We start from the raw sequence: 22,195 nt of genomic DNA, 5'->3' as shown, positions 1-22,195 counted from the left end.
TAACGAAGGGCAGCAGTTGTATTGAGATCACTGCTTCATGTTTCTCTTCCTGTTCAGGAGACTGAACTAATTTATTTATGAAACCAAAGCAACATGCCAGATTAGCCATATAACCAGCTATCTGCGTTGTTCAGATGCGTTTGTTTGCTTTCCCGTGACATCCAAGTGAACAAGCTATATGTCAATGAAAGCGTTGGCGCTCTATCGTACATTATAGACTAGATTGAAGTGCAAAAATAAGATCCTGCAATGGGGCTACATGCAGTACTTTTTTTTCTCCCAGTGAGCATATGCTGCGAGTGGGAAAAAACCGTACATTGCGAATGAAGGTTTCGTTAATGATGATACAGAGCAGTCTGTGGGTGAAAGAAGGGAAAGCAAATCCAGGAGCAGTGGACACAATGAGGGCAGCAGCAGGAGCTGCTCTTCCCCTCTGCCTGTCTGAAGTTTGTTTGCTGGGTGAGTCTCTTTTTTGGCCTCCCAAAACCAGAAGGAAAGCATTCACTTCCATGGAAGCTTTAATATTTTTGTCAGAAAGTCAGAGCAGGTCTGCTGGGAAATAATTTTGCGCAAACGCCTCCTGCATCCCATGGCTCTGCTTGGAACAGTTCTGGTTTAACAGATCTCAGGCTGTGTACGTTTCTTTTTGGCAAGCAAGGGAAGGTGACCCGTGGGTAACAGCACCGTCCTGCAGACCGCGTGGTCGTGCTGAGCTCCTCCATCCTCAGCCTCTCTGATACAAAAGGCAATGGTGGTCCCAGAGTGTTGGTGGCCCAAGGTGCTGAGCAACAAACGTTAACTGCTGAGCTCTAGCAAGGTCTGAGGGAGGGAACTCGGGCTTTCCTTCATCACCTTCTATTCTTTGCTTTTCGTTGGTATATCACGGCGGGGCCGCCAGCATCCCGCGAGGAGCTTGGCGCAGCACCAGTCCTGCTGCCCGCCGGACGAGGCCGAGAGTCCGGTGCCGGGGGGCTCCGCGGGGCTGCGGGCAGCCGCTTGTGCAGGCTGCGGATGGCCTCTGCTGGGAGCCACGGCTCACTGCAGCCAGCCCCGGCCTCGGCAGCTTCCTCAGCCCCCCGCCAAGAGTGGCCAGCTGCCTCCCCGAAGGGAGGTGAGGCCCGGCACACGTGCGATGGTTTGTGCCCAAGCCAAAGCGCCAACAGCCCCTTTTCACCACCTCCCTTTAATTTTTTTAGCTTCTTTTCCTTCTCTCTTTCTTTCTTTTTTTCTTTCTTCTTTTCCATTCTGTTTCCTGCTTTTTCACCCCAAGAACTGCCAGTGCAACATGCACGCTGCCTTCATGCCCCATCTCAGAAGCAGCAGCATGGCAAGGCTGGAGCCCGGGAGCCACCCATGATGTGTGCCAGCTGCCAGCACCACTGCCTGCAGACCCTGTGCAGGAGCCAGATGCAGCAGGGGAAGAAAAATACATATATATATAAATAAAAAATAAAAAGAAGAAAAAAAATCCCTTCCGCAGCTTGGCATCTGGGCAGCACGCATGCCAAGTGGTGCAGGAGCAGGGAGAGGAAGCGGCTGTGGGCTGGGGGCGATTTGGCACCCCAACAGCCCACAAACGGTTTGGGTTTGAGCTGAGAAGTGAAAGGCTGGCGTTAATGCAAAGGGTGTGTTTGGTGAATTTGAAAAGCTGGTGCTGAAATGAATAAAAAACCTCCAGCCAGTCGATTCTGCAGGCTGAGCTCTGCAAGCCCCTCCGAAGAAGGTGAGGCTTTTTGGGGCTGGGGCTGCATGCAGGCTGTGGGATGCAGATGTGAAGAGGGCCCCCCACCTCCTCTCTGTTTTAGTTGTGATGCTGCAGGGTGCTCTGGTTGTGTCCTGGGTCTGCTCAGCACTGATGGTCAGGTCCTGCACACAGCTCGGTGTTCCAGGCTCTATGAGCAAGATAGAAAGCAGGTGTTAGAAACCTCTGGAAAGTTTGCTGTTCATTACTGCCATTTCCTCTCCTCAACAAAGACTTAGCAGCTGAATGGATCTTTTTAGTTATGTAAATGCATTTTCCATAAATACTTATTTTGCGGTAGAAACAAAAAATATCTGTCTGTGGGGGCTGGTGTGTCTTGCTGCTGGTTGGTGGAAGCCCACTTGTGTCCAGGCTGGTGGTGACAGAGGTCAGCTCTGAGCAGGGCCACTGGAGGATGGCACTGCATAATCCTAACATCCCCACATCCCAACATCCTGCACCTCGGGCACACTCTGCTCACTGGTATAATAAGACCAGGATGTGATTTCTCAATTTTGCAAAATCAGAATCAAATAGAAAGTATCTCACTGCTACTGATTTATCAGGAGAAAACTTTTACTGCAAATCTGAGGTTACATCTTCCCACATATAGCATATAACAGTAGATGGGGCTGGGAGGACTGGACTGGAGCTGGTGGGTGCCTGGTGGGTTCAGAAGTTGTGTATGAGATTTCTTGAAAATCTTTAGAGAAAAGAAAGTGGTGAAGATTTTATTTTTCCACATCTCTTGCCAGTTGTCCAGAATAACCTTTATTGGATGAAGCTAATTGTTTCTAGTAATATTTTTTCCTTTAATTCTTTTGCAATTAAACTTCAGAACACTTTCTCCCAGTGTGTTCAAGCAATGAAGGTTCAACAAACAACCCACTTCTAGTTAAGCCCCTCCTACAGACAACCTGATCCCACATTTCCTCATCACTTTGCCCTGATGGCTCAAAAAGGGCAGCCTTTACCCCTGTGGAGGGACCTGAGCTGCCACCTGGGGTGCCAAGGAAGAAAAACACCAAAATCTTCTCCTGAGATTCCTCAGCAATCAGTTTGTGTGACAGTGTTGGCTGTGGGTTGTGTGGGATCGCACAGGTCCTGCTGCAGCGCTGAGCATCCGCATTGCAGAAGCAGCAAGGGTTGATTTCAGTGGAAGAAGGCTGGGCTTTCTGGGACACCAGATCCATAGCGCTTAGAGATCACAACTAACATCTGAAATCCCAGGGAGAGCTGGGGTGCCTTTTTCATAAATAATATGAACGCTGAGTCCTGAGTTTTCAGAGGACTCAGGGTTTTCATTTTGATCTCCCCCTCTCTCCCTTAGGACGGATGCTGCCAAACATGCATGATGACACAGAAAGCCTAGAGGATAGTCTTACTGCACAGCTGACAGATGGCAAGCACACAGTCCAAGGGACGCTTTACATCTACATCATGCCAGTCAACGATGAAATCCCTCATCTTTCCAGGTTAGCTATCTAAGTGACATTCAGGGCATGAAGAGCTAGGAAGAAAAAATCAAATACATGAAAGCAACCCATCTCCCCAGCAGCATCTCCAAGCCTGCTCCCAGTGCAGAGACTGTGCTTCCTTCTCATCTGTTTTCTCCAAAAACTGGCTGGTAGCAAGCTAACACGCTGCCACATAGTGCAGGATGGCAAGGAGCCCCTCAGTACCACTCAGCAAAAGCTATTGTGCACAAATAGCTGTTTTGCAGTCACTGGGTGTAGGCTTGCTTGTCTGGTTGTCTTCAATGAGGCCAGGGCTGCTCTTTTTTTTTTTTTTTTGCTGTCTAGGACCCTCTCCTGTTTCCTTCTGTATTCCTTATTCCTTCTCCATTTCCTGTAATCTATTTCTAGCAGTGAATCATGTTGGAAATAACATGTTGTGCTTTTTATTTTTATTTTAATATTTAAGGTCCAAAGCCCATTGAAAGCAGTGTTAATGCTCACATTCCTTCCAAGAGAGCCAGAGCTCTTGGCCTGGGGTCCTGCTGTGAGGCTGGGATGTGGGAGATGTGATTTCACTCATTTCTTGACCGTAACACTCATTTTGGCCTAATTAAGGTCTCTCCTCTTAAGAATTCACAAGGTAAAAAAAAAATAATAAAAGCTGGTGGAGCTTCTGAAGCTCTTCAGTAATGTCAGACATGGCCTAAAAAAAAAACCCAACCAAGGCTTTTAAAAGATTCCCACAAGCCATAAAGGGGGGAAAGCATCAGTGAGACCAATACTTCAGTGCTTTCTCTGCATGGTGATGGTAACAACGTCTCCTTGACTCCCAGAAATACCTTGCAGAGCTAAAAATAAGTTCTCCTCTTGTCCCACAAGAACTTTGGGGACTTGAAAAATTAAGCTTTTGTCTCAAAGAGAAAGCAAACTTCTCAAACTTCTGCAGAATACAAAAATATTCCACTCACATCAATGTTAAATTTAGATTCAAATAGCTGCAATGTCGCGTTTATGTTTTTAATAGTTGTTGGTTGTTACTGTGGCTATTATTATTCTTTTTATTGTGTACTGCTTTCTCAAAATGAAAGCCATCTTTACTCCCCATATGAACTTTCTCCTTCTAGAAACTGGCAGAAGTAGTACTATTATAAATTCAAACTCTGACTTACTTTTCACTATTTTTCTCCTCTTTTGAAACAGAAATCATCTCCAGGTCTGACTCTAGCAGGGTCTGAATCCCCATTCTCAGAACACAGGAAGGCTGTTTGATCACAAAATACTTGGTGGACTCTAGTTGGAAAGGTTGGTGCAAGCCTTTATTTTGAGGCATAAATCAGTGCATGCATGCAGTAAGATATCTCTCTGCCTGCATTGCTGGGGCCCTTTGCTGGGCTCCCTTCTGCAGGGGAAAGCAGAAAACTCAGTGCAGGTTGGCTGTCTGGAGCTCTCGGTGCAGGGGCATCGAAGCTCACCCCTTTGAAAGGGCTTTGGCTTCATTCCCAGAGCGCTATGTGTGCATTGTGAAAAATTTCATACAAGTAGTAAACAAGGAGAAGCTGCAAAATGGGCACGTGTCCCTGCTCCTAGCAGCGTTTCCATAGGGCTTCCAGCCCCTCTGGGCTTGAGGAAACACTGCCAGCCCCCTCCTGCCCTCCTTGCAATAGCACACAGCTATATTTTCTTTACCCTTCTCAGCCTGCTCCCTTTGTTGTTGTTTTCCTTGCCTATCATGTCTTCCCTTACTTTCCCCCATTTCTTGCAGTTCCCTACCTCGAATGGCTGCAGTTTTATGGTCCTACCTACTGGAGCAACCCCATGGAGGCACCACTTGTTTAACCTTATGTAATTTCCATGTTATTTTTTTGAGGTGCTGGCACAGGCCACACAGAGAGGTTGTAGATGCCCCATCCCTGGTGGTATTCAGGGACTTGGGCACCTGATCTACTGCCTGATCTTGTGCATGGTAACCCTGCCCACAGCAGGAGGGTTGGAACTGGATGATTCCTTTGAGGTCCCTTCCAACCCAAGCCATTCCATGATTTTCTAATCCATCAGAGGAAGCTTCATCTCTCAAATGCTGTTCATGCCTTTCTTAGTTCATGGACCAAATGAAGCCCTTTTGTTGAGGGGCAGGAAAGGTGCTACATTCACCATTTCTTTCTTGGCCACGTTGCTGGGAATGTGCTCTTCTGCACAGAGCTGTGAAGCCAAAGGACATCATAAGAGAAAAATCTCCTGCTTGCAAGAGGCAAAGTTTTCTGTTCCAGTCCCACAGTAGCATATTTGTTGAAATGTTTTTAAAAATTTCTGTCTGCTTGATGCTAAGAAGAGCCTGTTCATGCTTAATAAATTGGAGAAGTTGCTCAGAAATGCTTCATCCATATGAAAGCACGAGCCCTGTACGGCTGCCAAGAGAAGTGAGACCCATGGTGTCATGCTGAGCAGGCGATGGTCACACAAACTACAGAATCTTAGGTACAGATCCCTCACTTCCACAGTTTTCTCTGAGATGTGAAAATGTAGCAGGGAAAATACTGAACAGCATTTGGTTTTTCCAGCCAGATCTGCCTCTTTTGGACACGTTCATGGGCCGAGCACCAAGCAGTGTAAAAGAAACCAAAATAACATCTTTAAATAATCATTCCTGCAGCACATGCATGTATTTTAATTATCCTTACTCAGCATTGTTATCACTATTCTCAGTGAATTCAGTGCAGCTGCTAACTGGGAAGTGACTGCCACTGTTTTGTTTTTTTTTTCACTAGTGTCTCCATTCCTTGTCTTGGTTTGTTTCAACTTCTTGGAAGCTGAAGCTGCTGAGCAAAGCCATTTCCAGTGCAAAGTCAGAAAAAACATCCTGCTCTGTTCAGGTAGGTCCTTTGCAGGATTTCCTTCTTGGGCTTCAGAGGTGCCCACAGGCTCCATGCCTGCCCCAGCTGGAGCTCACCCAGCACACCCACAGGACATCAGGACAAGGTAGAAGCCATACAGCATCCCTCAGCAACACACGGAGAAAGCTCAGCCCCCCAATCTCACTCCTACAACTGCTTCTTGCCACATCTCTTTCCACCACCCTTCTCTTCAGTGACACCTTTCAGCTGAATTTTACGTCGGTTCGCTAAGCCACTGTGCTGTCTTCTTCCTTTTATAATTAAGCAACTTGAGAAGTCCTCGGAGGGCAATAAATTCTGAGGAGGCTTACATAAAACAGAATGTAAAGTGGAGAGCCCTGCCATCAGAAGCCAGTAAAAGTCAGCCTCTTTGTGCGACACCTCCCCAAATGGCATTATGTCATTGCATAATATTAGTTAGAACCAGCACGATGATGTTTTTTGTTCAGAGTTATAAAAAGTAATGAGTCTCACATAATCTACTGAAGTGAAGGGGAAGGGGGGAGCACCAGAGGGGAGGGTGATGACTGTAAGAGTGAACTTCCATTTTTCTAGCACCCTGAGTGCATTTGGAAACCTAGCATGTAGCACCCAAATGACACCCTTTAATGTTCTCTCTTGTGTTTTGTTTTGCTTTTCTTGCTGGGATCACACACACAACCTTTCATGAGTCAGGTGATCTTGCCTGACAAATTTTGTTTCAGTAAATACAGCATAATGATCAGAAACTGGAAAATGCTGTGGGCTGCTGAGGACGGCTTCATTCCTCCTGGGCTGCCATGCAGTGCCACAGGTTTCTGGGAGGCTGCTGGTCCTGGTTTGGTATTATTCCAAGCCTTCACAAACAGAGTGATGCTGTAAGGGCAGTGAAGCACTGGTTGGCCCATGAGGTGATGGGTGCCCCATCCCTGCAGACACCCATGGTCAGGGGACAGAGCTCTGAGCACACAGTAAACTGTGGGTGTCCCTGTTCATTGCAGGGGAGTGGGACCAAGTGGCCTTTAAAGGTCCCTTCTAACAAACAGTTCTGTGGTGAACTGAACTTCCCAACTGAGAACCCCTTGGAGTTCTTCATGTTGGGTGAGAAATGAAGCAACGCTGTGAGGGAGGCTTTGTGGTGCAAACCTGAAAGCCCAGGTTGTACGGGTCAAATATGAAGGGTGCAAAGATCACGCTGTGCTTGCTAAACACCAGCGCTGTGTCTCACTCTGGGCCAAGAGAGAGAGATTTTAGCAGCGATTTTCTGCAGCCAAATGAGAGGATGGCTTCTTTTCACATACTGTGGCTGCTCACTAATGCATGCATGAACTAGCTGTCCTTTCTGTCAAACAGCTTCATTAGTATTCTTTTTCATTCTGTACTGGCTGAAAGAGAGATTATATTAAGAGTTTCCTGGCTATTCCTTGGTCCAATTTTCTGTGTTTTTAAATATGTGCTTTTTATATGACCAAAAATTGATCAAGAGTCCCTGTGTAGCAGCAGCCACCACAACTGGTGATATCTCTGCTCTGATCACCTTGTGTGCTGTAGGATGTTCATACCAAGTAAATGGCACAGTGAGTGCTGGGGTGGAAGTGAATCAGTATTAACAGGGGAGAGGGCAGATCCAAAAAGCAGCAGTGAGAGTGGCAGCCCTTAGAAGATGCTTCACTGGTGGTCTTTTGCTGGATCTGGGTTGGAAAAGATGCCCTGTGCCCTATCCACCTCTTCTTCTCCGTGCTGTAAGGATGGCACCAAGCTCTGTCCTTGAAGCACTGCAGACCTACACACCCTGTGTACTTCTCCAGTGATCCCTTTCTATGGGCTTCCATGAGATCCCTGCTGAGAACTCCTGGATTCACCCAGAGCAGCAAAATGGTGTGCTGGGGCCACAAGGCAGCTGTGGGTGTCACCAGAACCTGTAAGAATGCCGTCAAGGGCTGCTCAGCCTCCAGGAGCCCTGCCTGGGCCACAAGCTCTGTGTCATGCAGGACCTTATAGCACGCATTTGGCCTCTCCCCAGCTTTCTGGAGCGAGCCAGTGCTGCACACTTGCTCTCCACATGTGCTGAAGGTTTGGCGCATCCCGAAGCATCGTACGTGCAGCTCCAAACGCACCCGCTGCAGACAGCTGGGGAGCCCCGCCAGCCAGATGGTGGAGAGGCTCCCTGCACCTGAATCCTGAAAACCATTTGTTCTGCAAAATAATAATAATAATAAGGCTGAGGGGGGATTTTTGGTGTTGATGTCTATGCCTTCTTGCAGCGGTGAAGGGTTCGCCAAGGGGCTGGTCCATGCTGTGTCCCTTTGCCTGTCGTTGCTGTGTCACCTGGGGTGTGAGGCTGCTGCTCATGGTGTCTAGACGGGTGATTACTGAAAATTAATTAAACTGAAGGAAATTAGGCTGGAAGGAGTAGGCTCCTGGGAGGGGAAAAATGGAAGGGAAAATAGGATCCTGGTGTTAACCCTTTCCAGCTATTGAAACGCTCTCAGGTCAACTTGGCTGCATGCAGGCAGTGCTTTGCTGTGGTTTCAGGAGCTCCTTATGCAAACCCTCAGCTCAGGCATGGCCAAAACCCTTTGGCTCTCCCTTTGCCTGTGCCTATGTTTCTGGCCAGACCTGAAAAAAACTCACAGATCAGCAGTAGGTTTGAAACAAGATGTTCTGCTTGTGGGCAGGGTCAGAGGAGAGGAAATGCTGGGATGTAATCCGGTAATAAATCAAAGCTTTATGGGGACAGAAGGCTTTGACAGCATCGCATCCTGGAATACACTGCAGTCAAGAAAATATGGACAAGGCTTCTCTTGCTTTTGTACAGCCTCTTACCTGCTCTTCCCTCTCCTAAAGCCTCTCTTATATAGCCTTTCAGCATGGTATCCGAGTGCTTTGTGCCTTCCCCTTGGCATGAAGCCACCGTCTGGCTAGCGAGCAAGTACAAACTGTAACACCTGTGTGTCAGCTATGAACATTAGGGTGTGCTACAATGGACCCATCTGTAGTACTTGGCACATGCCGAAGATTTTTATATGTGGTTGGCTGAAAAGCAGGATCAGAGAGAGAGAGGAGGGAGAGCAGGAGAAGAGGGCTCCGCTGGGCACGCAGAGAACATCTTTTTGGCAAAGGTGCCAGCAGGTTTCCATGGGCTTGTCTGCTTTCTCGCTCAGCTCGTGCATTCAATAAAAATATCCAGGTTGCTTCTAAGAAAAGCAGGAGTAGATTTCCCCAAAGACGAGCTTAAAAGCTTCATCCTTTGTCTCAGGAGAACAAATCTAATGCCATAACTGGATTGAATAAGAATAGATTTAGTGGTAATAGATACAGTAAAAATTGATCTAATGCCGACTAGTTTTGCTGCTCTTCCTCATGCAGCAGGACTTGTAGAGAGGCCCCCACACCCTGGGGCTCAGGGGAGGGACCAGCAGTTCCACCTGGCTTTGAGGCTTGGATGATGATGCATCCCCAAATACATGCCATTCAGGAGGGCATGGGCAAGGGCTGCTGTGATATTTCCACACCGGTACTTTTAGCCCAAAGATTCGTGATGGTTTCCAGTTTTTTAACTGTTTGGGTGGAAATAAACATGCCCCCATATGCCAGTGTCTGTGTATATGGGAGAAACATGAGCAAAGGTAGGGAAGGAGCTTACAGCAGGGATAGGAGTGGTGGTTTATTGCTTCAGGTTCACTTAAGTGAGCGCTGCAGTGCTCTGAAAGGAGAGGAAATGTTGTTTTCCCCCCCTACGTGTCACTGATGTGTTTTAAAATGCATGGGCAAAGTTTGTAGTTTATTTCCTCCAAAGGGGCCAAGTCCTCCTGGCATTCTTCTGAACAAGCTCATTAGAATAAAATCCATTATGCGCATAACTAATGACACAAATTTACAAATCTGTTGACAATTATGACCACATCCCTCATGCATTTGCTTGCAGCTCGCTGGAGTGACCAGGAGAAGGAGTTCAATCCAGAAGTTTTACAGCTCACGAGCTCTGAGTGCAGTGATGTGAGATTATTTCCCAACTGGATTACAAAGCTGTCATTAGTCAGGGCAGTGCGGGAGGACCAGGGCACAAGACCGTAAACTGTCCTCGGGAGACCTGAAATCATTCTGAAGGCAGGGCGAGATATTCCTGGCTGCAGAGACCATTATTATTATTATTATTTTTGCCTTTAGCTGGGGGGGAAAACACAGGCGGGTGCACACAAACGACGTCTGTTCCAAGCAGCGCCTCGCGTCCTCTGGAAATGAATAGAAATCAAATTGAGACACTGGTGTCCTCAGAGTGTTAAATATTTCCAAGTTCTTGCCAGGCGGGTGTAATTTATTGAATGTAGGTTTTGTGAAATAGTGCTGCTGTCAGGGCGAGATTGGCACCAGAGAAATGAAGGCGGCTAATTCTCAGGGGGTCCTCCCTGGCAAAAACCCTCTATTGAGTCCTCATGCTACTTGTGCTCATAACTGCCGAAAAACCAGGAGTGCCATCTGCAAACTGTGATTCATAAACACTCTGTCAGTCTGCCATGTACCCTGACATCATAAAATAACAAGAAGCAGCATTGTAATAAAGAGAGGAGGTTTGCAGTCGACCAATTAAATGCATCTAATTTATTTCTGTTACAGCTGAGGCTTTATTTATTAGTAAACAGCTGCATTTGTTACACTTTTTTTTTCCCATTTTTTTTTTTTCTTTTTACTAGGAGCGTGCCAACTGGCACTTTTGATAATCCATTAATCCTAAATAATCATCTGGGTACTTCATGGTTGGTAGGAAGAGAAAAAAAATAGCGAGAAGGTTATTAAAAGTTAAAACGTCACCTTGCAAGGAGGCTGACAAGAGCTCCCCTGCCTTGCAGCTCAGTGGGACTCCCGATGAGCTCCACTTTGCTGGCAGAGCCATGCACTCCACTTCCATCTCCATGGATGTGGCCATCCATCCTGAGCAAGGCCTGGCCCTGCTGGATGGGGTTGGTTTTATGGGCAGCCCTAAAGCAGTGGTACGAGGGGAGCGCTTTGCGAGTTTGGTTTCCTTGCCTCCTACTTCCTCAGCTCTAACTTGAATCTCAGCAAAGCTAAAAATCTGCTAATTGGTTGTCAAAGTCTAATTAGCTGATATTACAAAAAAAAAAAAAAAAAAAAAAAAAAAAGAGAGAGATAAGTTTGCCTTTTATAATTGGAGCTGAAACCCCCCACTTCCCCTCCCCTCGGACCCCCTGGTGTGTGTTAATTGAGCTCCAGGACTTTTCAGTGTATTTTAATGCTCTCTCCTTTTCAGTGCCCTGGAAAGCTTTGCAGTTAATGAGACAATAATATGTACAATCAAGGAAAAATGTAGTAAAAACTCTGCAGAGCCTTATGGAATCGGGATGGTGTGAGCGTGTGCAGGTGCATGGAGGGAGGGAGCAGCCCCCACCTCCACAGGCAGCATCAAGCACCAGAACTGTCCTGTTGTTTGCTCTCTGCCTCCCTGGGCATCTCTTTCCCCTCTCAAGGAGGAATACTTCTTCCTGTAGAGCCAAATATTAGCAGTGAAGGGAAGAAGGCTGTACTCAGTGCAGAAACTGAGCAAATGCACTCCACCTGTGTATCTCCAGAGCTACATAAACCATTGCTCTTTGCTATGTTTGTGTATGTGTGTATGGACATATATATGCAACATCCCCTTATAGCCAGAAAATGAACCTATCTCAGTGTCTTTATGACCACTCCCCCCTGTGCCACCCATCCCATTGCACCCCAGTACCACCAGTGCTGAGCTGGATCAGTTGAGGAGCACCCACCCTGCAGATCTCCTTGCTGCATGTTGGGAGCTCAGTTTTAAAGCCCATCTCTTGCTGTGTATTAAAAAAGCAGTGTTCAAAAGAAGTGAGCACAGGTGGGTGCTCTATATATGGGTGCTCTTTTCAATATATTTAATAGCATTGCGTTTACTTACTCAGTCATGTTTTCCTCTTTCTCCTCCTCCTATCTTCCTCCTCCACACCTGCTTTCCATCAGTCCCCTCTGCCCTGCTTGTCATTTTATCCTCTCTGCCGCTTTTACCGCAAACCCACTAACTTTATATTTCAAGTCAGGCTCTCAAGCCCACGACGTGAAAGGAAGCAAATCCAAAGCCTGAGAGGCTCCAGGAGCCTGTGGGGGATGCTGGGGTGCTCAGGGCGCAGTGGGAAGCCTGGTTTTCCTTTAAATCAGAGAGACGTTCTTTTCTATCATCAAAAAAAAAAAAAAAGAACATATTAAGGCCAATCGTTGCTGCTAGATGAGCAGCTTCAGATCTACGTGTCCTATTGTTGTGTGCTGCATCCCCTTAGCAGTGCATATCCTCACTATTTTGAGTATCTGGCTGAGGAGAGGAAACAAATAGAAAAAAGAATTATAGAATCATAGAATATCTCGAGTTGGAAGGGACCCATAAGGACCATTGAGTCCAACTCCTGGCTCTGCACAGGACCATCCAAAAATCAGAATGTATATCAGAGTGTTGGAGGTGTAATCAGGAGGTCCTTCTCCATGTCTTGGGTTGTGGGACAGACTCCCATCATTGCACCTCTCTTCTCTGGAGCACATCTGGTGAGATAGCAAAGGTCAGACCTCCAGTTTTATAAAGCTCTTGGTGTGTTTAGGCTTGGTGGGCTTCTGGTTATCGGCATCAGTTGTGGGGCAGTGCAGCAATGTGACAGGCAGGAGTAGAGAGCCTTTCAACAAGGGACAGCCTGGGTGAATGTCATTGTCCCCTGCCAGGACTCAGAAAACAGTATCAAAATATTCCCAAGCTTGGAACTTGACCCTTTTCCATACGGGCAAAGAAATGATCTCAGGTTAATTGCATTTGCATTTTTCTGGTTTTTCCCTGCTTCATCTTGTTTGTTTGGATTTTCTACAAAAAAGTGAACACAAATCACTTTTTTCTGCTTATCTTGGGGATAAATGTCTGTAACCTTTGAGCAAAACATGCTGCAGGCTGATGTCCTGTGTCCCTGCCTGCTTCTGACACTTGTCCCATCCTTCTCTTTCTAAGTGCTCTCTTCTGCTTTCCTCCTTGGAGATGAAAATGATCTGACAGGACCCTGTTCATTGAGATCCCATACAGATTTATACTCCTTCACAGGTGCAACCAACATGTCAGAGCCCCCAGCTTTTCCAATACAGCATGAATTACTTTTCCAGTGCTAACTTCTCTGAACCTGGTGAGTTTTGCTGATACTTATTACGCTGGTGAAGGAGTAGACAATTTTTCTTTTGAAGGATTTTTCTCAAGCACAATTCGCTTTTTCTATATGAGGGCTAGCTAGCTAATTTATTGTGAATTACTATCATGTGCTTGGGAAAATTTCCTCTGCTATTTGTCACTGCTTGAGTGTATCAGGTTTCATTCATGGGTTTCATTTGCCACGTTAGCTGCAGAGAATTGGTATTAAAGGGGTTAATGTCAAAGGTTAACTATCAAACTGGGTGGAAAGCACCTAAATTAGTGCAGATTTTACTGGAGAAACTTTAAATTTTAAAAACCCTAAACTGACAGCCACAGTTCTCAGATGTTGTTTGTAACCTTCTATGTTTAATGGGAATCTGTTGTTTCGGGAAGCCAGTTGGCAATGCAACAAGAAGGCAAAAAAACAAAAAAAGGCTCCTGTGGAGTCCATGCTGCACGTGCCACTGCTGTGACTTGTTGTTGCAGGTTGGCCAACAGCAGCAGGAGCTGGTTGATGTTGTTCTCCTACTTTTGCGGCATTCTCAGACAAAACGTTTGTCCATGTCCCTGCCTTTGGCTGTTGTGCTGCAGTGGAAGCCGAGGTCTCCTGAACCCAGGCTGTTGTTTGGGGGACCCAAACTGTTTTCTTGCACCACATGACCAGCTGCTTTGTTGCCACTCCAATTCAGATGTTTTTAAAACCAAAGAGAGTTATAATAGAAATGGATGAAGTTAGGATGAGGTAAATCATCTCTACTCATCTTTGGAGAAGAGCAGTTGATCAATTTTCTAGCAGCTTTAATTTTCTGTGCCTGCTGCTTTGTAAAAGGGAAAATTGCACTGGTCCTTGGGTGATGCGATGGAGCTCTTCATAAATAAATCTAATGGAGCCAGAACCTCTGTTGCTGAGGTTACAGCATCACTATCGGCTTAAAACACAGTGCCCGTGCTTAATGCTTAGTTCATTAACGCATTCTGTCCATTGGCTCATTTGGATCTATTAACATAATTGTTCTTTCTAAACAACTGGGTCATTCTCTCTCCCCAAACAGAAAATCAAAGCTGGCTTCAATATTTTGGAGAAATCATGCAGCCAGATAAATACGTGTATTCCTCTATAAGCTCACCCAGCCTGGGATTAGTTAAAACTGTGATTTTGCTTTGTGAGACTCACAACAGGGCATATTGAAAAACAAATGTTGTAGCTCTGTTGCAAATGTCCTGGTTGTCTCTAAAGTATAAAATGAAAATATTTTCCTGAGGTATTTTGGCAATATTCTTTCTTTGCTTTTGCTCCCTCCTCTTCTTGTTCCCCTGAGGAAGAAAGCTGATGTCTGGGATGCAAAAAGGGATATTCCCCTTTTCCATTTCTCTCCCGTTGGTTTCCCTTTTACTCATTTCTTTCTTTATTTTATTTTATTATTTTTTTTTTAGGTGACATTGTTCTACTCGCCAAACCTGTAACTTTAACAGAGGGTGACAGGGTGACCTTGACGACAGATGTTCCTGTGGCAACAGATGGCACTAGCAAACCCGAGAAGCTGCTGTACGCCGTCTCCGTGCCACCTGTGCATGGTCAGATTGAGCACATCAATTATCCCGGCGTGCCCATTCCCAGACACAGCCGGTTGGATGTGGTGGCCCAGAAGGTCCCCTCTCTCCATGACAATAGCCGTGAGGCTGGGAAGGAGCCACTCAGGTGAGCAGACCTCCCCTTGGCACACTGGTGTTCTTGAAAGCCCTCTGCAAGCTAAGGGTTAAGCTTGCATTTCCCATGCAGTATTTAATGACCAGTTGTGTAAGAGACTGCTGCAAACGGGAACACAATGTAATTTTATCATTACAGTAATTACATACTTTATTAACTGCAATAGTGAAGTTATATGGCCAAAGGCAACGGGAGTCTTGCAAGCTCAGTGTTGGGGTGTACCCAGGTAGGCTTTTGTAATCGAATAGCAAGTGAAATCAAATGGTGTAGGTTCATATAAAGAGTGCACCGCGTTCGTCAAGGTTGCCGGCGGTGGAAAAGGAATAAGCAAAAATTCCCCATCTGCGACTGTGGTTGGTTTCTGGGCACTTCTTTGTCCTGAAGGGGAAAAAAAAATAATAATCGTAACATTGTCTGAAATGATCAGGAGAACTTAATCCAGATGGTGGTGTCATTTCTAAGAAAAAGCATATGTTGGCCATTATGATACTTAAATATAATGGTTTTACATTCCTCTAGTGGGCACAAAAGGCACACAACAGAGTTGGCGGGGTTTTTTAATCTTCCGAATGGTGGCAGTGGTGGTGGAGTGGTGGGAGATTTTATCTTCCAAATGGTGCATTTCCCAGAAGATAAGGCAAATTCAACTGATGAGAGCATGCTGTAAAAGCCGTGCTCCCGTGGAATGTAAATTCCTACATTACTCTACCCTGAAACAGTGATGAGGTTTCATTTAATGCCCCTTTGGATCATTATCATTTTATATACACTCTCATAGCTTTGTTTGCTTTTTCCTTTTTTTTTTTTTTTTTTTTTTTGTTATTTATGAGAACTTTTTTTTTTTTTTTTTTTTTTTTTTCTTTTGGCTTTTACCTGTTTTTCTTTTCGTTTTGTTTTAAAAAGTTATTTACACTCCCTTTGCAGCAAAGTGGGCACTATAACTAATTTTATTCTCACCATGATTAACTATGAATAATTTCCTAAGAAACGAGTCAAATTAACAAGGGGAAGAAGGAATCAATAAATCATGAAAGCAGCCTATTTCTAAGTGGGGTTAAAACCACCATTACATAAATCACAGCCTCTAAATGATGACCTGCTTGGATACAGGAAAGGGAAAAAAATGTCCATTTAAATTGTGGTGAAAGGAAAAACTGAAAAGAGTGAGCCAGTATCTGTGCCCCCCCATAACACTCTCCCCCTTCCCCCCCCCCCCACATACCATACAGAGAGGGGGGGCAGGGGAGGGGGAAGGACCCCAGGAAAGGCAGAGAAAAGATGTGGTTTCCTCGCACTGGTCCAGCTGTGCAGGCGCCGCAGGGCAGCTGCTGCAGCCAAGCAAAGAGCAGGAAAGCTCTGCTTTTCGGACACAGAGACATAAATGTTGTTTAATGGCACCTCCTGCCTCTGCGCGGGAGCAGAGGGAACTGGGGCTGACCCAGCATCACTCAAAAGGTCTGAAATGTTTCCATCCTGCTTTGATTTTTATACTTTCCACTGGTTTTCGTTGAGTTAGCCTCAATTTAAAGCCACTTGGAGAGGACTGCAGAATCAGAGCCACTGCGCTCCTTGGCTAGTTTGCATTATATCCTTCTAACTGTGCATTAAGGGTCAAAACTTGCTTGGCAACATGGTGAGTGCTGCAGTGCTACCTGGAGCTAGATTTTCATCTTTCTTCCTCTCTGAGACTCTAAATTTTATACAAGCTTTGCTGTTGCTTTTGCAGGAGAATTGCCCATCCATCTTTATACTGGGAGGTAAAGATCTCTCCAAATTGTGAATGCTGGGCAGACTTTTTCCTCAAGTTTTTGGTGGAAAAGGATGAATCAAAATGCATAAATGTGTTTTGTTGTTTGTTTGTTTGTTTGTTTTTTAAAGGCAAGAGAAAAGCAGTTTTCCTTGTAAGTTTCCATTTTCAATTCCTTTTTATGATCTTTTCTCCTCCCTGAACACATGTATGAAATTGAACCAATTCATTGCTTGCTGGGAAGGGGTTACTTCTTCTGTTGCATTATAGGCCAAAGACTGGCAGCTGGTTTAAATCAGTATATCTGCATTTGCTGAAAGGATGCTGCAGCCGTTTTTACTGGCCCTGTGGCTTATAAAGTTAGTTCATAGAGTTGCTGGGAAGTTCTCTTTCCTAATGATCTCAGTGGTCACGGGGGCTCATTTCTCCTTTTGGAGGACCAGTGAGTATCCCACCAGCTAGAGATGATGGGGAGCTTTGTCATCCCTTTCTTTTGTCCATCTTGCTTTGGGAAAGATTTGATGCTCTGTTATTATTGTTATTTTGCTGAAATTATTTATAGTATCAGGGTCACACAGCCAGCAGTTGCTCCGTGATCACAACACACCCCGTGGTTGGCCAGAGCACAGCTTCAGGGCATCCTCTGATGATGAACATGAAGGAATGAAGCCTCATGCCTTTTACTCTTTATCCAAGCCTACACTGCAGCAGGGGACATTTGTGAGCACAGAGCAGATAAGGAACAAGATGAAGGCTGAAAGATGTGGTGGCAATGGGCAGAGCAAGAAGTTGGAAGCCAGAGCCCAGCAGAGCCTCCAGCATTGACCATCATCTCAGCACAGTTCTCAATATAGCTCCCTTCTCTTTGTGTTTCTTTCCTAAAAGTGTGCTTATTGGCAGGTACAGGATCACTGAACCCAAGCACATCAACAGCCAATCTGGCACATATGACCACCTTGGCTATTTTCTGTAAGCAAGAGGGCCACTGCGCAAGCAGTTGTCATAGGAGGAAGCTGAAGGAGAGAGATCCAGTGCTTGTCTCTGCAGCGGGGATTTAATGCAGGTCCTTCAGGTCTGCAGGGCAGGGCTGGGGCTGGTGGAGAGAGGGCTTGTCTGCCAGGCATGAAGGAGTTAAAGCACAAGGATTACAAAAAAAAAGCCTTTAAAAAACACACAAACACACGCACAAACGCACACACTCACACGCTCTCACAAAACCCTGCACCCTAAATTAATTTCTGCTGGTAATCTATATCGGGTTAAATAACGCCTCATTATTCTGCAACACAGCTGAGGCTTCTCAAAATGTTTATCTTGTTTTGTAACTGGTACCTTCTGGCATATTCCAGTGCCAACTCTCCTAGCTCTTGCTATATTTCATTCTCACTATTTTTGGAATGGAGCTGCTGGTTCCAGGTGATTTAATAAATTGCTTTTTTTTGTGTTCCTTTTAACTTACCCATCTGCTCAACACATGCGTAACTTGCAATCTGTCGGCAGTTTGCAGAAAGACAAACTGTCAGAGCTGCATGCATTTGACAACTTTGTTCCCAATTAGATTAGTGGTAATTTTAACAGATTTCAGGGCAATCGAAAAAAGGGATGACATGTTATTAAAGCATCAATTTTGACAGACCCAAGCACATACAATTTCAGTGTAAATTATTTTAAATGCTTTAATTAAAGCTATGAAAGATTTACCCTTTTAAGCGGTAAGTGATTGCAAGACAAATATAAAGGGAAAGTGGATAACAGAGTTTCCTAAATGGTTTATGCTGCGCATGGCAGTCCACGAGTCACCACCACCATAATCTATGACTGTAATGTTGGAGGCATAGTTAATTATTCATAGCCTCATCTCTGGAGCAGACGTGATTAAGAACATGAGGAGCATTCAGAGATCTGAGCTGTACCTATGAAATTCAGAGATCAAGCCTCTCTGAGACCAGAAGCCAAAGGAAACAGAGTGGGGGTACCTTACACAGGAGATATTTTTATAAATATAGTTTTCTTTTTGCCCTAGTTCTGTGGTGGTGTAGAGGCCAAAGCCCAGTGGTCAGGGTGATTGTATGCTTAGGGCAATTGGGGATTTTCTATTCTTGAAGACCATTTGCAGGCTGCACAACCTCTGTTTAAAAAAAAAAAAAAAAAAAAAGCACAACAAAACAAAACACAAAAACAAAAAACCACAACTAAACAACAATAAAACAACACGCAACATTCATTATTTAAACCAGAATACAGCATTTTAAGTTCGTCACTCCAGGAGCACTGTGCCACATGTGCAGCCCATTTAACCGCTTTCAGGATTTTCTGAGCTGTGGCCCCTTTCCAGGCTGAGTCTGGCGGTTCCCCCATGGCAAGAGGCACAGGCTTGGCCCTGCTCCTCCAGCTCTGTGTCCTGGCTGAGGGATATCGGCCCCCCCACAGCCACACCTTCGCTGTGTGCTCAGCTGGGGTCTGACTCAGAGCTGAAAGCTTCCGGGAGGGCGGCTCCGAGGGGTTCATTTATTTTCTGTCTGGGTGGCTGTGCAGTGCAGAGCTGTCTTGTTTTCAAATTGTTAGATGTGCGGCATATCGCTTAAGCCTATAAAATGTTGTTCCCACAACTTGCACTGAAAGTTTAGGTTAGTTTCCTTTCCAACTCAGGGTCTGTAAGACTCCCTGATACTGCTTAGAATAATGAGCAACAGCCACACTGTTCCAACCCTTCCCTCTTTCTAATACCAAGTTTGTGTGCATCTGTTTGGGGATTTTCTTTTTTTCCATAGGGGATGGTTCTGACTTGTCTTGACCCTCTGAAAAGACCTGAAGTTTCTCTTTGAAGGCTGCTGACCCAAAGTGCTGTAGTACCAGGATGTAATGAAGAGAGAAAACACTCCAGCAAGTGCAGTGGATAGGAATGGCAGGAAGTTCCTCAAAGCCCTTGGTCTCGTGCCCTTCCCAGCAGAGAAGATAAAGTCCTGAAGGAAAGAAATCACTGCTTTTGGGACTGCTTCTGATTTGTGTCTGCATGCTGCCAGAGTGTCCTCTGCTTTGCATGTAAGAAAGAAAATGAAGAAAACTTTCTATGGAGTTTAGCCATTGGGGCAGCTCCTAAATCCACTCGGATCTCTTCCTCTATTGCTCTTTTTAGGTGGTGTGTATCATCGAGATTCCATGTAGCTTAATCAATCAGTTCAAATGCTGTCATAAGATCCACCTGATTGTGTTTCAGTTGATGAATGCAGGCCTCTCAGAATGTCCGAGTTCAGCATGAAAAATCACCTTTCTTCTTAAAAAGTGAAGGAGAACATACATCACAGATCAGAGTATAAGATTCCTCTGTTCTGCCCCAAAATCAATGACACTAATAGGATAGCAAGAGAACGGAGCCTACATGATGGGTGAAATTGGCAAGCAGATTAACATGGGCAGCTGCATTGGCTTATTTCAACATTAAACACAGACTACTTGTTCTAATGCACAGCAAAAAATGTTTGCATGGTATATCATGGCATGGATAACCTTCATGGATCTCCTTCGGCAGGAAGTCATGCACAGCCCATTGAAACACCTCTTGTGTATCCTTACACCTCTCTCTGGAATAACCATGAAATAGACTGTCATAAATAGAGGCCAGCTTAAGGTGAAAATGCTCTACTGGCACAATGGAAACGCTAGGAAAAATTGGAACATTTTATTTGACTAGAAGAGTCAATCACAGTTTTCTTGTTTACAGACAAAGTGAGGAGCAAGCAGAATCTATCATGCAGGTGAGTTACTGTGTCAAATGCTCTTATGCATGGCTCCTTACATGTTAGTGCTTCCCCTTCCATTAGAACATCAGTTGTTTTGTTTCAAAGCATGTCACTCTGGAGATTTTAGAGAGTTTGTCTTCAGAACAGATTAGAGTTGGTGATAAGGTCTCAAAAAGCTCAATGTCTTAAAAATCTCCCTATTTTTGGCAAACTTATCTTCGCAGCTTCTGAGATCAAATCCCTGGTGAAGCCAATCCTTGAAAACTAAGCAGAGACATGAAATTTAATCAAGTCACATACAAAACAGAGCAAAAAACCCTGCTTGCATACATATCAAGCTTTTCTGCTTAATCTAATTTATAGTGTTTTGCAATTAACAGGCCAATGTTCATCAGCTGATAAATAATTAACAGCTGTTGTTGTTTCTAGGGCATGACGTAAAAGGCTCACATAGGACAAAAACTAGCTCAAGTTGTTTGCCAAAACTCTGACCAAACACACATTTGTAGCTCACAAAAACAAATTTCTTTGAGAAAATTGCTCAGTGACATCTCTAAGGGAGTCCTCTTCATGGGGACGTATTCATGTGCTCTTGTCTTTGGCCAGGTATTAGCAGCTTCTCCTTTTTACTGGCATTATTCAGACAAATCAGGGAGTAGCAGAAAAACAAGCTTTCTGTGTTTCACCTTCAAGCCACTGGTATCTATAGTTTTCCTGCTATTGCAGACAGGATTCTTTGATCTCTGTTCAAAAGCCTCAAATCTGGGAGAAGTGAGATCTCACTTCTTTGGTGAGACACAACCACTCCTGGCGGACCTGAACAAATGTAGTGGTCTAGTTTTTACTCATCTAAAACAAACTAAACATTGACTTTCTGTTAACTCTGGCTATAAATGGGAGACACAAAGAACAGATCACTTGGGAATACTCTTCGTATGCTGTTCGCTGACTCTCTTGCAGGAGCTCACAACTTTTATTTGCTTACTTGCATATGCTTTGAGTGAAGGTGGGGTCTGCATGAGCCATGAATTCCAATGAGAGGAGTATCTACAACTGAATTCTAACTGAAGCTGTGCTGAGGGTCGTCTTCTGAAGTTTTTCTCATGTATTTAATTTAATGCTATGTGTTCATCAAGCAATTACAAGCACTCTTGACTGGATGGGATGACTTCTATTTACAGCACACACGGTCATCTATGATTAAACCAGTTTCTACCATGTCTACACAAATGCTATTGTAGACAGCTGAGGATAGATGGGATGTATTTGTGGCAGTGCATTTCACTGAGGAGGTTTTCTGTAACATCTTGTGCTATTTGAAGTTTCCAAAGCGTTGAAGGCCTTATACCCGGGTATATTGGCTTGCTGTAAAACAACCAAGTGACTAAAGTGTGAAGACTTTAAGGCCAGGTCAGTATCTGCCAGCACAGGATGCAGCCTTCCAGCCAACTGGAGGTGGCTGCAGGTGTTAATCACTGCTATGTGAGAGCTGAATGTGCTTGTGGATTCTTCACCTGTTTTTGAAATATGGCCTCAATCACAACTGTGTTCCTTAGCCATATAGCTTTCCTAATTCTCTCCTGCACATACTGACATCTGTCTCAGTTGAGTTCAGCTTCACCTGCCTGTTGTGTGTGTCTCAGCTTATCTTGTCTCAGCATTGGTACCTCATCCTGGTATTGGCATGACTGTGTAAGTTGAAAAATAGAGATGCATGTTTTCTGTGCTTTGCCAGCACAGAGAACA

General features: G+C 45.0%; 1 long non-coding RNA gene across 1 annotated transcript in view; it reads left to right on the top strand.

Moving 5' to 3' along the window:
• Nucleotides 1–22,195, top strand: part of LOC107317780 — a 54,243-nt gene that overhangs the window by 18,661 nt on the left and 13,387 nt on the right. Inside the window, exons 10-15 of the long non-coding RNA XR_004308208.1 lie at nucleotides 3,072–3,216; nucleotides 4,399–4,500; nucleotides 5,964–6,068; nucleotides 14,689–14,953; nucleotides 19,481–20,337; nucleotides 20,431–20,464. This is a non-coding gene — a long non-coding RNA (uncharacterized LOC107317780). The remainder of the gene's footprint in view (nucleotides 1–3,071; nucleotides 3,217–4,398; nucleotides 4,501–5,963; nucleotides 6,069–14,688; nucleotides 14,954–19,480; nucleotides 20,338–20,430; nucleotides 20,465–22,195) is intronic.

This window comes from Coturnix japonica, chromosome 8, assembly GCF_001577835.2.
Source record: "Coturnix japonica isolate 7356 chromosome 8, Coturnix japonica 2.1, whole genome shotgun sequence".
NCBI classification, from domain to species: Eukaryota; Metazoa; Chordata; class Aves; order Galliformes; family Phasianidae; genus Coturnix; species Coturnix japonica.
This window is presented reverse-complemented; position numbering and strand designations above follow the sequence as displayed.